This window comes from Giraffa tippelskirchi, chromosome X (assembly GCF_054371585.1).
Source record: "Giraffa tippelskirchi isolate mGirTip1 chromosome X, T2T-mGirTip1v1.2.pri, whole genome shotgun sequence".
NCBI classification, from domain to species: Eukaryota; Metazoa; Chordata; class Mammalia; order Artiodactyla; family Giraffidae; genus Giraffa; species Giraffa tippelskirchi.
Window position 1 is genome coordinate 32,642,444 of NC_137289.1, and position 17,281 is coordinate 32,659,724.

A 17,281-nucleotide genomic window follows, 5' to 3' on the forward strand; every position below is an offset into this window, starting at 1 on the left:
GGTTGGCCATCAGGGAAATCATGGGCCTTCTTGAACTTGAATGTAAATTGTTTAATGATATATTTTTCCTTTTTAAAAGATTTTTTAAAGTAAAATTTTCTGGTGTACGTATTTTTTTAATATGTATTTATTTAGTTTTATTTGGCTGTGCCAGGTCTTAGTTGCAGCACACGGGATTTTTAGTTGCAGCACGTGAACTCTTAGTTGCAGTATGTGGGATCTAGTTCCCTGACCAGGGATCGAACCCAGAGCCCCCTGCATTGGGCACATGAATTCTTAGCCACTGGACCACCAGGGAAGTCCCTGAACTTGAATGTAAATTTTAAGAGTGTGTGCACCTTTCATCAGATAAGTTATGGGGTGCATGATGACACTAACTATCCCCTCCCCAAACACAGACCAGAGTTTTGAGTAAAGATGCCAGGCTTTAGAGTTGGAACACTTGAATCTGGTTTCAGCACACAGCATTGTTCTTTAGTTGCCTTCACACAACCAGAACTTTGGCCCCAAGTTCTTGTCACATGACACTGAGCACGCCTTGTATCTCTCTGAGAGTCGTGTAAAATAGGGTGACTATTGTTATGACTACTACTAGCTAAAATAAAAATCAATCACCTTACAGAATGCTTTTTCTTTTTTCTTTTAATTTTTTAGTTTCTCTCTGTCTGTATTTCACTTAGCATAATGTCCTCTAGATTCATCCATGTTGTGGCAAATGGCAAGATTTCCATCTCTCTCATGACTGAATAATACCCCACTGTATATGTATACCACATCTTTATCCACTCAACCATCAATGCATGCTTAGGTTGTTTGTATGTCTTGCTATTTTCAGAATTCTTGTGATGCGAGATGAAGTATGGAAAGATACTTTATTAATATTAACTGACTAAAAATGTAAAGAGTGATTTCTATTACTGTCGTTTGTCTTAAGCAATTTGACTTTTTATTTTTTTAAATAACTTTTATCATGAAATTTTCAAACATACACAAAGGTAGAAAGAATACAGTAATTCAATAATGAACCCTCATAGAAATCATCGTCCAGATTCAATATTTATCAGGATTTTGCTAAACGTGCTTCATCTATCCTGTTTTTTCTTCCCTCTTCTTTGTTCCCTCCCTTCTTCTTTCTGTCCTTTTCTCCTCCTCCCCTCCCCACTCACTCTCCTCTTCTGGCGGTGCTAATTTGAGAGGAACTCAAGACATGTATTTTCATCCTTATATCTTTATGTGTACTTTCTTTAAAAATACAGGCTTTTTCCTACATAACCACAGAGCCATCCGGGCACCTCAATGGTACTAATAATCTCTTGGTGTCATCACCCAGTCGCTTGTATTCAGAATTACCTGATTGCCTCAAAAGTGACTTTTTATGGTTGGTTTTTAAAAAGATATTATTTTTTTTTTTACTTTGCTGGGTCTTAGTTGCCGCACGTGGGATCTAGTTCCCTGACCAGGGATAGAACTCAGGCTTCTGCATTGGGAACACAAAGCCAGGGAAGCCCCTATGGTTGGTTTTTATAGGATATAAGTTTTTCTGTATCTACACTGATACAGTAAGAGGAAAACTCCAGGGGAGGGGGTTTTTGTGTATCTAATTCCTGCCTTAGAAAGGGGAAGAAGAAATAAAGACAGACTTGGATATCTACTACTACTGGTGGTTTTATGTGGCAATAAAAGTGATTCTGTTTTTGCATTCACTGCCCTATCTCAGGACACCATGGGCCCTTCGGGTTTGTTCCGAGTCACTGTGGCCGAGTCATCCCAGTCCAGACGGTGGGATAGAGCATCTCTTTGCTCTAACCAGGCCTTAAGCGTAAAATTTCATGATTTTTCTTTAAATTCTGCCTGACCTATTAGGCTATTATGACAAGCAAGCTTGATGAAGCAGGAACCAGGCACCTCACTAAGGATATATTACCCTAAGACAGCCTGGGCTCAAGCCTCAAAGGATTGCTCTCTACAGCCGCATTCTCTGCGAGCATCCTTCAGGGGGAAACCTCAAATGACATTTTTGGTCCTTGCCAGGAGTAGGAAAAACTATTTGCTTTTAGTCTACTCGATGGAAAGAAATGCAATTTGCCAATCCCATTGACTTTCAGATGTTTCAAGTTCTAGGTCAATCTCTATCTCTTGGAAGAAGCCTTCCCAGCTCACAGTACTCTTGTCTTCTGAGCTTTTACTGCTCTTAAAATGGGACCAATTCATCGGATCCCAATCACACATTACTTCCAGTGCAAGTCACTGTTAAATATATGGAAGTAAGATGGTGGGACACATGTACACCAATGGCTGATTCATGTCAATGTATGGCAAAAACCACCACAATATTGTAAAGTAATTAGCCTCCAATTAAAATAAAAAAATTATATATATATATATATATATATATATATATATATATATATATGTATATATATGAAAGGATGACCAGTGTGTGTGTGTGTATGTGTGTACATGGGTGAATGTGGTATGTGTGTAGGTATATGTGTATTTTGTGATTTCTCAATTAGATGGTAAACTCCTTACACTTTACACACTTCTTAGTATTTCCCATGTAGTTCCCCAGAGCAGTGCTGAGGGATTTGGGAGTGAAGCGAAGGTGGAAGAGTTGCTCTGGCTGAGCCCTGAGACACACCTCTGGCTAGGCCACACCAAATTCCAGGAAAGCAAGAAAGAAGGTAGAGAGATGACCTTTTCATCGTCGTTTTTAAGTTTCTGATCCAAACAATCAGTACTGAGAGGAAATCTTTAGCAATAAAGGCTTCGAGGTCATGGAAGGAAAATTCAACTAATGTCCCCCCCCCCCCGAAAATAAAATAGGAGCCTTAGCTGATAGCCAGTGAGAAGAGGAAACATTACAAAAAGAGACTTGTCGATTGGTTGGTGAATACAAAAGAAGACCGGATGGCTTTGATCAAGGCTACTGAGCCTGGAGACTTTTATTAGCTGAGCTTGTCCAGTGTTGGCTCCATCCTCTTATTTTCCTTCCAGCCCGTTTGGCAGACTCTGAGGTAGCAAAGATCTTCCCAGAAGGGGTCTAGCACTTACTTAGTGGTCTTCCATGTGGGTGGAGAAATGGGTGAGCAACATGATCTCCTCTCCGTCTGAAACACTGTGTGCAGAGCCACCCTGGGAGTCTCATCTGAACTACAAAGGCTCTTCTTTCCTGTTACGTTCTCTTTCTTCATAGTTGTCATCCTTTTCCTCCCTGTCATTTGTGTGTGCGCGTGTGCATAATTGTTTAATTCCGTGTCCATGTACTGTAAACAAGGGCCAACGGCATAAGTAAGTCATGGAGTAACAGAAAATACATGAGTTAAAGTCAAATGTAATCTGGAACAAGGAACTGAATAGCCACAAGCAGAAAATAAAATTAAACCCTTATCTTATACCATATACAAAAATCTCAACTCAAAATGCACCAAAAATTTATAGACGGTTCCCTTATCGACAAAGTTTATTAAGTATAGATAAGTATGCTCACCAGTACATCATCTTTCACTTACTAATAACTTTCTTAATGTCTCTGTGCCTCAGTTTCCTCATCTCTAAAATGGGAATGTTGATAACACCACCAAGTAGATGTTTCTTTTAATTAAACGAAGCAGAGCATGTAAAACACCCAGGGTAAGCTTAGTAGATATAAGTAACATACTTAGTTTTGATTTTTTTAAAATATACACCTGAAATCGAGTAGTTTCCCCCAACAAACTAGATACACAATGCCCTTTCCCGCAAAGTTTACTAATTATAAATACGTTCACCAAAAAGCACCTCTTTCAGTTACTAGTAATTTCATTAATGCCCCTGTGCTTAGTTTCCTCATCCATAAATGAGAATGTTGATAACACTTTCCTTGTAGATTTTCTTTTAAGTTAAATGAAGATGAGCATGTAAAACACCTGGACATTGCTTAGATTTAGGTAACATAAATACTTTTTTTTTTGTACAAAGAATTGAAAGCAAGTATATCCCCCCCACCAATAATCTAGATAGATGATGCCCTTTCCCACAAAATTTACTGAGTATAGACAAATACACTGTCCAAGAAGCATCTTTCAGTAACTTGTAACTTTAATAATGTCTCTGTGCCTCAGTTTCCTCATTTATAAAATGGGAATGTTGATCAAACCTTCCTTGTAGATTTCCTTTTTAATTAAATGAAGGAGCGCATGTATACACCAAGAACATTGCTTAATAGATATAGCAACATATTTAATTTTTTGTAATCGATAGAATTGAAGTCGAGATTTTTTCCTCCAACAGTCTAGATAGACAAGGCCCTTTCCTGCAAAGTTTACAAAGTATAGATGAATACGCTCACCAAGAAGCATCTGTGTCACTTACTACTAAGCTCACTACTCCCTCTGTGCCTCAGTAGTCTCATCTATATAATGGGAATGTTGATAACACCTTCCTAGTCGATTTTTTAAAATTAAACAAAACAGAGCATGTAAAACACCCAGGACATGGCTTAGTAGATCTAAGTAACATACTTAATTTGATTTCTTTTAATATAGACCTGAAATCGAGTGTTTTTCTGAAAAAAACTACATACAGAATGTCCTCTCCCACAAATTTTAGTAAGTATAAATAAATACGCTCACCAAAAACATCTCTTTCACTAACTAGTGACTTTATTAATGCCTCTGTGCCTCAGTTTCCTCATCTATACCTGGGAATTTCATTTTAATTGAATGAAGCAGAGCTCGTAAACCACAGTCCATTGCTTAGTAGATTTAACAGGCATACTTCATTTTTCTTTTATAAGAGAGAGTTGAAATGATGTTCTGTCCCTAAACAATCTAGATAGACACTGCCCTTTCCCAGAAAGTTTATTAAATAAAGATAATTACGCTCAGCAAAAAGCACCTCTTTCACTAACTAGTAACTTCGTTAACAACTCTGTGCCTCAGTTTCCTCTTCTATAAAATGGGAATGTTGATAACACCTTCCTCGTAGATTTTCTTTTTAATTAAATGAAGCAGAACATGTAAAACACCCAGGACATTGCTTAGTAGATCTAGGAAGCATACTTAATTTTTTTTTTAATAGAATTGAAATAGAGTTGTTTTTCCCCATTAATCTAGATAGACGGTGCAGTTTCCCACAAAGTTTACTAGGTATCCATGCGTGTGCTCACCAAAACGCATCTCTTTCAGTTACTAGTAACTTCATTAAGGCCTCTGTGCCTCAGTATCATCATCTATAAAATGGGAATCTTGATAACACCTTCCCTGTAGATTTTCTTTTTAATTAAATGAAGCAAAGCACGTAAAACACCCAGAACATTGCTTAGTAGATCTAACTAACATACTTAATTTTGTTTTTTTAAACAGAATTGAAATCGAGATTTATTTTGCTCACAATCGAGGTAGTTAATGTCCTTTCCCAAGAATTTTACTAACTATCGATAAATATGCTCAACAAAAAGCATCTCTTTCAGAAACTAATAAGTTCATTAAGGACTCTAGGCTTAGTTTCCCCATCTATAAAATGGGAATGTTGATAACACCATTTTTGTGGATTTTCTTTTTAATTAAATGAAATATTGTGGGTAAAACACCCAGGATATGTTTAGTAGATCTAAGTGACATACTTAAATTTGTTTTTGTTTTTAATAAAGATAAATGAAATCCAGTTTTATATCACCTGCAATCTAGATAGTCAATACCCTTTACCACAAAACATACAAAGTTCGGATAAATACACTCACCGAAAGCTTCTCATTTACGTTGACAACTTCATGAATGCCTCTGTGCCTCAGTTTCCTCATCTATGAAATGGGAATGTTGATAGGACCTTCCTTGTTGATATTTATCTCATTAAGTGAATCAGAGCGTGTAAAACACCCAGGGCAAACTTAGTAGATCTAAGTAACATACTTAGTTTTGATTATTTTTAAATATAGAACTGAAATCGAGTATTTTTCCCAAACTAGATACACAATGCCCTTTCCCACAAAGTTTACTAAGTCTAGATAAATACGATCACTAAAAAGCATCTCTTTTCACTAACTAGTAAGTTCATGAATGCCTCTGTGCCTCCCTTTCCTAATCTATAAACTGGGAGTGTTGAGAACACCTTCATCGTATGTTTTCTTTTTAATTAAGTGAAGCAGAGCATCTACCACACCCAGGACATGGATTAGTAGAACTAACATACTTAATTTTGGTTTTTTTAATAGAGAGTATCGAGACAATTTTTTTCCCAACAATGTAGATAGATAATGCTTTTCCAATAACATTTACTTGTATATATGGTTATGCTCACAAAAACGTATATCTTTCACTTCCTAGTAACTTCATTCATGCATTGTGCCTCAGTTTTCTCATCTATAAAATGGGAATGTTGATGGCACCTTCCTCATAGAATTTTTAAACTAAGTTAAGCAGAGCATGGAAAACACCCAGGACATTGCTTTGTAGATCTCAATAACATACTTAATTCTGTTTTTTTAATAGGCAGATTGGAAATCAAGTTTTTTTCCCTGATCATCTAGATAGACAATGCCCTTTCCACAAGCTTTACAATGTATACATAAATTCACTGACCAAAAGAACCTCTTTCACTTCTTATTAACTTTTTAATCCCTCTGTGCCTCAGTTTCCTCATCTACAAAATGGGACTCTTGATAACACCTTCCTCATATGTATTTTTAAATTAAATGGACCCAATCATGTGGAACACTAAGGACATTGCATAGTAGGTCTATGTAGCATATTTTATTTTTTACATTGAATTGAATGTTTGTTTTTTTCACCATCAATCTAGATAGTGACATTCTGTGAAAATTTTACTAAATATCCATAAATACATTCACCAAATAGCATCTCTTTCACTTATTAGTAAATTCACTAATGCCCTTGTGCCTCAGTTTCTTCATCTATAATTTAGGAATGTTGATAACACATTCCTAGTTGATTTTTTGTAATTAAATGAAGCAGAGCATGTAAAACACCCAGAACATTGCTTAGTAGATGTAAAGAACATATTTACTTTTTTAAAATAGAATTGAAAGCGGGTTTTGTCTCCCAGCAATCTAGGTAGAAAATGCCCTTTCCCATGAAGCTTTCTAAGTATAGATACATAGGCTCACTAAAAAGCATCTCTTTGAAGCACTATTAACTTAATTCACGTCTCTGTGCTTCAGTTGTGTCCTCTTTAAAATGGGCACTTTGAAGAGAATTTACTTGTAGATCTTTTTCCTTTCAGTTAAATGAAGCAAGCATGTAAAACATCCAGGACATTGCTTAGTAGAGCTAAGCAATATATTTCATTTAGGTTTTTTTTTTTGAAAGAGAATTGAAATCGAGTTTTATATCCCCCACAATCTAGATGGTTAATGCGCTTTCCAACCAAGTTTAAAAAGTTCCAATAAATATGCTCACCAAAAAGCCTCTCGTTCACTTTGGCAACTTCATTAATGCCTCTATGCCTCAGTTTCCTCATCTATGAAATGGGAATGCTGATAACACTTTCCTCATCTATTTTTATTTAATTGACTGAACCAGAGCACGTAAAACACACAGGACATTGCTTCATAGATCCAAATACTGCACTTAATTTTGATTTTTTAAAATACAGAATCGAAATCGAGTATTTCAATGTGTGAAACTTTCTGCAATAATCTAGATACTAAGTATAGATAAAAACGCTCCCCCAAAAGTATCTCTTTCACTTATTGGTAACGTTATTAATGCCTCAGTGCCTCAGTTTCCTCCTCTATAAATTGGGAACGTTGATAACACCTCCTTCTAAATTTTCTATTTAATTAATTAAAGCAGAGCATGTTAAACACCCAAGACACTTCTTATTAGAACTAAGTAACATACTTAAGTTTTTAAAGTTGAATAGTAGTCAATATTTTTCCCCAAGAATCTAAGGAGACAATCCCCTTCCAACAATATTTACTTGTATAGATAAATACGCTCACCAAAATGCATCTCTTTGAATTACTAGTAACTTCATTAATGCCTCTGTGCCTCAGTTTCCTCATCTATGAAATGGGAATGTTGAGAACACATTCCTCGTAGATTTTGTTTTTAATTAAATGAAGCAGAGTATGTGAAACACCCAAGACATTGTTTAGCAGATCTAAGTAACATACTTAATTTTGTTTTCTTTTTAATAGAATTGAAATCGAGGTTTTTTGCGCACAATCTAGGTAGTTAACGCCCTTTACCACCAAGTTTACAAAGTTCCAATAAATACGCTCACCTAAAAGCTTCTCATTCACTTTGGTAACTTCATTAATGCCTCTGTGCCTCAGTTTCCTCAACTATGAAATGAGAATGTTGATAGTATCTTCCTTGTCGACATTTATTTAATTTTATGAACCAGAGCATGTAAAACACACAGGACATTGCTTTGTAGATCTAAGTAACATACAGAAATTTGATTTTTTTAAAATATATAAAGGAAATCAAGTATATTTACCCAACAATCTAGATAAACAATGCTCTTTCCTACAAAGTTTACTAAGTACAGATAAGTACGCTCACCAAGAACCATGTCTGTCGCTTACTACTGAATTCAATAATGCCTCTGTGCCTCAGTTTCCTCATATATAAAATGGGAATGTTGATAACACCTTCCTGGTAGATTTTTTAAAGTAAATTAAACAGAGCATGGAAAGCACCCAGGACATGCTTCGTAGATCTAAGTAACATACTTAATACTTTTTTTTTAATAGATGGATTAGAAATCGAGTATTTTCCCACCAACAATCTAGATAGACAATGCCCCTTCCACAAACTTTAAAATGTATACATAAATTTGCTGACCAAAAAGACTCTCTTTCACTTATTAACTTTTTAATCCCTCTATGCCTCAGTTTCCTCATATATAAAATGGGAATATCGATAACACCTTCCTCATATATATTTTTTAATTAAATGGACCCAAACATGTGAAACACTAAGGACATTGAATAGTATATCTAAGTGACATAGTTGATTTTTTTATATTGAATTGAAATTGAGTTTCTTTCATGAACAACCTAGATAGTCAATAACCTTTTGTGAAAATTTTACTAAATGTCTATAAATATGTTCATCAAAGCATCTCTTTCACTTATTAGTAAATTCATTAATGCCCCTTTGCCTCAAAGTCCTCATCTATAACTTGGGAATGTTGATAACACCCTCCTAATTGATATTTTAATTAAATGAAACAGAGCAATTAAAACACTGAGATTATTGTTTAGAGGAGCTAAGTAACGTACTTAATTTTGGGTTTTTTTAAATAGAATTCAAATTGAGTTTTATATAGCCCACAATCTAGACAGTTAATGCCCATTACCACAAAGTTTCCAAAGTTCCGATAAATACACTCATCAAAAGCATCTCATTCACTTTGGTAACTTCATTAATGCCTCTGTGCCCCAGTTTCCTCATCTATGAAATGGGAATTTTGATATACCTTCCTTGTCTATTTTTATTTAATTGACTGAACCAGAGCATGTAAAACACACAGGACATTGCTTAGTAGATCTAAATAGCGTACTTAATTTGATTTTTTTTTGGAATGGAATTGAAATCGAGTAACTTTCCCCAGAAATCTAGATACACAATGCCCTTTCCCACAAAGTTTAATAAATATAGATTAAAGATGTTCACCGAAAAGCATCGCTTTCACTTACTGGTAAGCTCGTTAATGCCTCAGTGCCTCAGTTTCCTCATGTGTAATATGGGAATGTTGATAACACTTTCCCTGTAGATTTTTGTTAACTAAATTAAGCAGAGCGTGTAAAACACTGAGTACATTGCTTCAGAGATCTAAGCAACAAACTTAATTCTGTTTTTTTAAATAGATTGGAAATCGAGTTTTATTTCTCTGTAAATCTATGTACCAGTGCCGTTTCCACGAAGTTTACTAAGTATACATAAATTTACTGACGAAAAAGTATCTCCTTCACTTACTATTAACTTCTTTAATACCTCTGTGCCTCAGTTTCCTCATCTATAAAATGGGAATGTTGATAAAACCTTCTTCATAGATTTTCTTTTCTATTAAATGGACCAAATCATGTAAAACACCAAGGACATTGCTTTGATCTAAGTAACATACTTAGTTTTGTTGTTTTTTTTCAATACAGAATATTGAAAATGAGTTTTTCCCCAAGAATCTAGATAGATAATGCCCTTTCCCACAATGTTTACTAAGTAGAGATTAATACGCTTTCCAAAAAGCATCTCTTTCAGTAACTTGTCACTTTAATAATGCCTATTTCTCAGTTTCCTCATTTGTAAAATGGGAATGTTGATAACACCTTCTTCGTAGAGTTTCTTTTTTTTTTTAATTAAATGAAGCAGAGCATGTAAAACACCCATAACATTGCTTAGTAGATCTAAGTGAAATACTTAATTCTTTTTTTAATAGATAGAATTGAAATCGAGTTTTTATCCCCCCAAATCTAGATAGGCAACTCAACCTTGAAGAGTGGGGCAAGGGGCCGTTCCTTTGACGGTGAAGGTAACTGTGGAGCTCTGCATACAGGGCTGGACTCAGCTCCCCACCTCTGGCTACAGGCACCCTACAATGGGGCATGTTTGCCCTTTACTTGGGCCTGTGTTGTAGATCAGGAAGAGTTTCCATCTTCCCCATCGCTGCCCTTCTCTCCTGCACCTCATCTCCCTCCCCTCCCTGCTCTCCACCCTACCCCTTCCCTCCCCTCCCCTCCCCTCCCCTCCCCCTCTGTCTCTCCTCTAACTTCTGGAATTCCCTTTCTCCACTGAGAAGTGCCACATGAAAGCCAGGCCAGACTGAGGGTTTTATGGTTGTACAAGAGCTGTTTACAGGTGTCTTGGGGCACGTGAATATCCTGAATATTAAGAAGAGCTCCCAACCATGAGTGCTGTACTTGACGTTGTACTTGATTTATCCTGTTTCTACCTGCTCCCTCATCACTATCATCATCCCCCTTTTAAAAGAAGTCAAACCGGGGTGGAATTGCTCAGTGTCACTCCGTGACAAGCTCTGCGCTGGCCTGATGATGAAGTGGTTCCACTCACTGCGCTTTCACATGTGGCCCCTCTTCTACCACTGGGTTGGAATAGAGAAGGAGGAGCAGGTAGACAGAGCTGGGGCTGCTCTATCAGCCAGCCTGCCTTTGAGGGGGACGGGGATTTGGTCAGACAGCCTCTTAGGTACCTTAATCCTGGAGGACATTAATCATTTTTGTCATTAATTCTCTTGATAATTCTTTAAACCTCTCTTTATGTCTCTCTCTCTCTGTCTCTCTCTCTCTCTTTTTCCATGCTGCATGGCATGTGGGATCTTAGCTTCCGCCACCAGGGATTGAACCGGTGTTCCCTGCAGTGGAAGTACAGAGCTTAACCACTGGACTGCCAAGGAAGTCCCTCAAGTATGTCATTCTTAATGACACTTTAGTGCAGGTGTGGGGGAGAGGAGGTGACATTTGTGTGCACATCACTAATGCGCTCTTTGGAAGCTTGTCTTTGGGAGGAGTAGTTCCTTATATTGTGGGCAGTAACGCTTTGGCATTGAAGATTCCCAATAAAACTTTATTTATATTTTATGCAGAAGAAAACAAGAAAAAAAGAAGTCTGGTCATTCAAAAGAAAGATCCAAGGAAAGGAAGAAGAAAAAGTCATCTAAAAGAAAACACAAGAAGCATTGTGACGATAGTGACAGCGACTCTGATTCTGACAGACTCCAGTGGTGAGAAAGCCAATATCATTCTGCCCACCTTGCTTTCAAGAAGTAAAACTTAATATTAGAAGAAGGTTCTTAATAATAGCCAAGAGTTTTTTTTTCTTTTTTTAATAGCCAAGGGTTTTGAACACGCACTGACTTTCTGTCAGGGACCCTGCTAGGTGCCTGATATCACCATTGCTGTGTGCTCCACACAGTCACTGTAGGACGCATCTTAGAGTTGGGGAGACAGAGGGCCCGAGCAGGTTATAAGTACCGCCCGAACCCAAGGTCACACAGGTGGGATTCAGAGCTAAGCGGTGTGACTCCAGAGTGGTGGTGTGTAGCTGCACAAGGCCTGTGGCACCCAACCAAGTTGGGGTCAGTCCGTGAGACGTGTGGTGCCAAACCAGGCCATAGGGGGCTGCATCAGCCCAGTGGAGCGGCTCTTTTGAGAGATTCTCACATTCAGTGGGCAGCTTTGTGCGATTTTCAAAGAGGCACAACATAGGGGACCCTTCAGGCCAGCAGCTGATTTCTGGAAGACACTTCCTATGGGGCTGCATCACAACAAAGCCCCCTTTTTGTGCCCTCCCCTGGCTGGCGATCGACAGAGGGTGCCTCCTCTGGGGACACATTACAGACAGACCCCCTTCCCCTGATGTTACCTTTCTTCCTTCCTGCTGGAAGACTGAGTTTTCCTGAAGCACAGATCTCAGCATGGCAGTCCCTGCTTAAAATCCTCCCATAGCTCTCCGTGGCCTCAGGGTCAAGTCAGACCCCTGTTGATCAGTGGATCTCTCATCACACGTACACTGTCGCTCTCCTGCATTGTCCAGTGTGGTCTGAGAGTGACTTTCGTCTCCTCATCTTGCACGTCCTTTCTCCTGACTCTGCCATGTGGTACAGAGTCCGGCTGCCTACAGTGCCGGTCTCTGCTTGCACAAGGCTTGGCTACTCACTGCATGGATGGACACGCATTACTTTTGTAATAAAACTGACTTTAGAAAGAACTGGCTTAAGAGTCACCTTTTCATGGTCAACCATTTCTCACCCACCCTCCCCAAATCAGCCTGATGGTGAGACTCCTCTTGTACCCAGAGCACCCCCTCCCTCCCTACTTCCCTGTCACTCAGATTCTCCTGACCCCCTTCCCTCTGTCTCCTCCACTAGACTGAGCTCCTGGAAAGCATCCCCCCCAATCACACACAGCATGAAGATACTCAAACATCCTTGAAAGTGAAGGGAGTTGTGTCATTAATGCCATCTACAGTGCTTGTCACTCACTCAGGTATAACATCTGTTAGCATTTTGGCATTTGCTTCAGATAGGGATTTTTTTCTTGTCCTTGAGATATTCCAGGTAAAATACACTAAGTATTTCAGTATGCAACTCATTAAAAAATGGCATTTTCATAACTACAATAGCATTAACTCAGCCAATAAGTTAATAATCCCTTATATCATCTAATACCCAGTGTAACTTTAATTTCTATGCTTCCACTGCCTAGCACGTTTCATGACGTAAATGTTTGAATGAAAGAATCTCTGTGATATAACAAATTGGGCAGCAAAAGCATATCTATCAGGTCAAAGATATTAACGTTTTAGAGCTAAACGTTTTATGAATTGTAATGTGTTTAAATTTTCAGATCAAGATACAAAAGGAAGGCAAAAAAAAAAGCCCAACAAAAGAAAAGGAAACACAATGACCAGGTTTTTTTCTTTAAGTTTTATTATGGAAAAGGTCAAATATATATACAAGCATGGAGAATAGCGTAATGGTCTACCATGCACATACCACCAACTTGAACAATTACCAGTTTACGGGAAGTTGTCAGCATTCCACATTTATTGTGAAACAAAACCCACGTATCATTTCATGTATAAACAACTCAGCATGTTTCTCTAAAAGATAGACATTTCTTTTTGCAACATAAACTTATTACCATTACTGTGCCCAAAAATTTGACAGTAACTCCTCAGTTCATTTTTCTTTTTGTTTGTAGCCTGGCAGTGTCACATGAGGAAGACGGCATGAAGAAAGCCGAGGTCTCGTTGCTTCTTTTCAATGATCCATTCATCTGGACTATTAAGCAGGGCGGCCCTCTTGCTTCCAGCAGCACTGAACGGAAAGGTTCCCTTTTAGCGTTTAATCGTCAGGCACTGGGGTCCTCTCAGTGATTCTGAATGAGACAGAATACCTTTGAAGGCATGATTGTCACTCCTGAGCCAGAGATGATGCAATAATATGGCTCCTGTGGTGGGGGCAGGGGAGAAAAGGGAGAAGAGCCTTTCTGGGCTTGATGGAGTCTCCTGTGCTTCCTTTGAAGCAGCAGTTCCTTTGGGCCAGAATGGTTTGTTCCCCTCTATCCTCCACATAAAGGAAGAGCAGTGAACAGAATTTGGAGCATCTAGAACAAAAGTAGGGGAATGTTAGGATGCTGCCTTCCCAGAAAATCCTATGAACAGTAGTTTCTTAGGAAGATTCCTTTAGAGTCCAGGCTCGTGCCTGAACTCTTCATCAGGAATGGAGCTCGGCCCCGTTTTGCAGCACAGCGTTCTCTCACTCGAGACTTTCCCCACCCCATCTTTCACCTACATGTGTCTGAGAAGTGCAGGCCTAGTGATAGTGACTCAGGGATGTCACCTCATGAAAAGGGACCAGGTTGACATTCCTTATCAATTCTTTTTTTTTTTCTTTTTGACAACAGTTTTATTTATTAACTTTTGGCTGGGCTTGGTCTTCATTAGTTCTCATGGGCTTTCTCTAGATGCAGCAAGCAGGGGCTACTCTCTAGTTGTGGTGTGGAGGCTTCTCATAAGGTGGCTTCTAATTGCGGAGCATGGGCCCTAGGACATGCAGGCTGCAGTAGTTGCAGCCCTCAGGCTCAGTCGTTGTAGCACATGGGACTTGTTACTCTGTTGCACGTGAGATCTTCCCAGACAAGGGATCGAACCCGTGTACACTGCATTGGCAGGCCAATTCTTAACCACTGGGCCACCAGGGAAGCCCTCAGCAATTCTTATCCATACAGTACTAACCCCATTTGGCAAATAGAAATAGGTAAACAAGAGAATTCACATCTTTTCTGAAAATACCCCCAAAACGGCCTATAAAAACACAGTGTTCTTTTTTTTTTCTTTTTTTTGGTTTTTAAATTTTTATTTCAAAAGCTTGGATAGCTTCAATATCCAGGTCGTGGCAAAATCAGGACATGTGTAAAATACCTTACAATACATTAGATTCCCAAAAGGTACCAAAAACTACAGTAAAATTAACACTTCCATTATAGGAAATGTATGACACAAATAATATAAAACTAAAAGGTGAAAAAAAGGTGACACTGGTTTTCTAAGGTACAATTTACTCTTTACAACCAGGGTCCACAGGTCCAGGCTGCAGAGCGGCAGCAGGAAGCAGACCCTTCAATCTGGTTCTGGGTAACCCGGTAATAAAAATCAGCCCATAATGCCACTCTGGCCTCTTGAGAAACCACATGCTGCCTAAACAACTAGAGCTCTGGAAATATTAAACAGGAGAACAATTTCCAGGGGGAAAAGTTTAAATAAGATGCACGTGGGACAGGCCATAGCAAGTTTGCCAAATTAAATTTGGTATATAATCGTGTTCACTCGATACCAAAACAAAGCGTGTGGTCAGTCAGGCACTCCTGCTGAAGCCTCAGTATGGCTTGTAGTTATTCTGATGGCCACCGCGTCGCTGGCTCTTCCCGTAATTTGTACTATCCTGACCTCCACTTCCGCCGCTGTCACCACTGCCTCGGTTCCCTCGATTGCAATTCCCACCACCCCCAGAGCCATACTGCTGCTGTTGATACACCTCTTTGGGCTGAGCCACCTTGATTTCACACTTACTTCCACTGATGGTGTGCAACTTTTTCTCCAGAACTTTCTTCACAGGTTCTTCTTCTTTAAAGGTGATGAAAACAAAGCCTCGTCTTTTGTTCGACTTTGGATCCATTGGAAGCTCAATGGCTTCAATCTCCCCAAACTCGCCGAAGTACTCCCTTATCTTCTCCTCAGTGGCTTCAGGATTCAGACCCCTTACAAAAATTTCCTTTACTGGGTCTTTCTTGATGGCCATGGCTTTTTTGGGGTCAATGACACGGCCATCCAGCCTGTGCTCCTTCTGGTCTAGAACCTTCTCTACACTGGCTGCACCTTTGAAGAGGATAAATCCAAACCCTCTTGACCGGCCAGTGTTGGGATCCATTTTTATTGTACAGTCAACGACCTCTCCAAATTTGGTAAAATAATCTTTTAGATCCTTTTTGCTGGTATCCCAGCTCAGGCCACCAACGAACATTGTTCCCGCGTCCTCCTCATTCTGGCTGGCGTTGGTCTGGTCGCCCTCGGCGCCGTTCTGGTTGCTGGCCGGCGACTCGCCTTCAGGGGCAGCCTCATGTCCGTTCTCCGTGGCTCCATCGTCTCCATGGGCTGCTCTTCACCCGCTTCCGACATTCTAGGCCGAGGCACGCGGCTCCTCGAAATTGCCAAAATGTGACACAGGCAAGAAGTGAGCAAGTGCTCTTGGACAAATGGCACCAGTACACTTGCTAGATACAAGAGGGCCACAAACCTCAATGTGTAAAAAAGAAACACATTATCCGCAAAGTGCTGTAAGTCAAGCACAATAAGTGAAATATGCCTGTATACGCAATGGAATACATCCAGCCACAAAAAAGAAATCTTGAATATGCTACAACATGGATGAACCTTGAGGGCATTATGCTAAGTGAAATAAGTCATAAAGATAGATACTGTATGACCTCACTATTACATGGACAACTATGAAAACAATCTGCCAAAAAAAAAAAGGAAAAACTCACACAAAAGAACAGATTGGTGGTTGCCAGAGGTGGGAGAAATGGTCAAGGGGCTCAAAGGTACAAACTTAAGTCACAGGGGGAATGTGTAATGTACAGAGTGGTAACTGCAGTTAATAATATTTGTATTTTCTATTTGAAAGTTGTTAAGCGAGTAGCTATTAAAAGTTCTCATTATAAGAAAAATTTTGGTGTGGTGACGATGTTAACTAGACTTCTTGTGATCATTTCACAGTATATAAGATAACTGAATCACTGTGTTATACACCTGAAACTAATGTATTGCAATTCCATTCATTACAGTCGCTCAGGCATGACCGACTTTTATGACCCATGGACTGCAGCATGCCAGGCTTCCCTGTCTATCACCAACTCCCAAAGTTTCCTCAAACTCAGTCCATTGAGTCGGTGATGCCATCCAACCATTTCATCCTCTGTCGTCTACTTCTCCTCCCTTCAATCTTTCCCATCATCAGGGTCTTTTCCAATGAGTCAGGTCTTCCCTTCAGGTGGCCAAAGTATTGGAGCTTCAGCTTCAACATCAGTCCTTCCAATGAATAATCAGTACTGATTTCCTTAGGATTGACTGGTTTGATCTTCTTGAACCCCAAGGGACTCTCAAGAGTCTTCTCCAACACCACAAAAGGATTAATTCTTCTGCTCTCTGCTGTCTTTATGGTCCAAATCTCACATCCATCCATGACTACTGGAAAAACCATAGATTTGACTAGACGGATCTGTGTTGGCAAAGTAACGACTCTGCTTTTT

General features: G+C 39.2%; 1 pseudogene; it reads right to left on the reverse strand.

The window, feature by feature from the left end:
• Positions 1-15,325: 15,325 nt before the first annotated feature.
• Positions 15,326-16,148, reverse strand: LOC145536189 (heterogeneous nuclear ribonucleoprotein A/B pseudogene; annotated as a pseudogene).
• Positions 16,149-17,281: the final 1,133 nt, after the last annotated feature.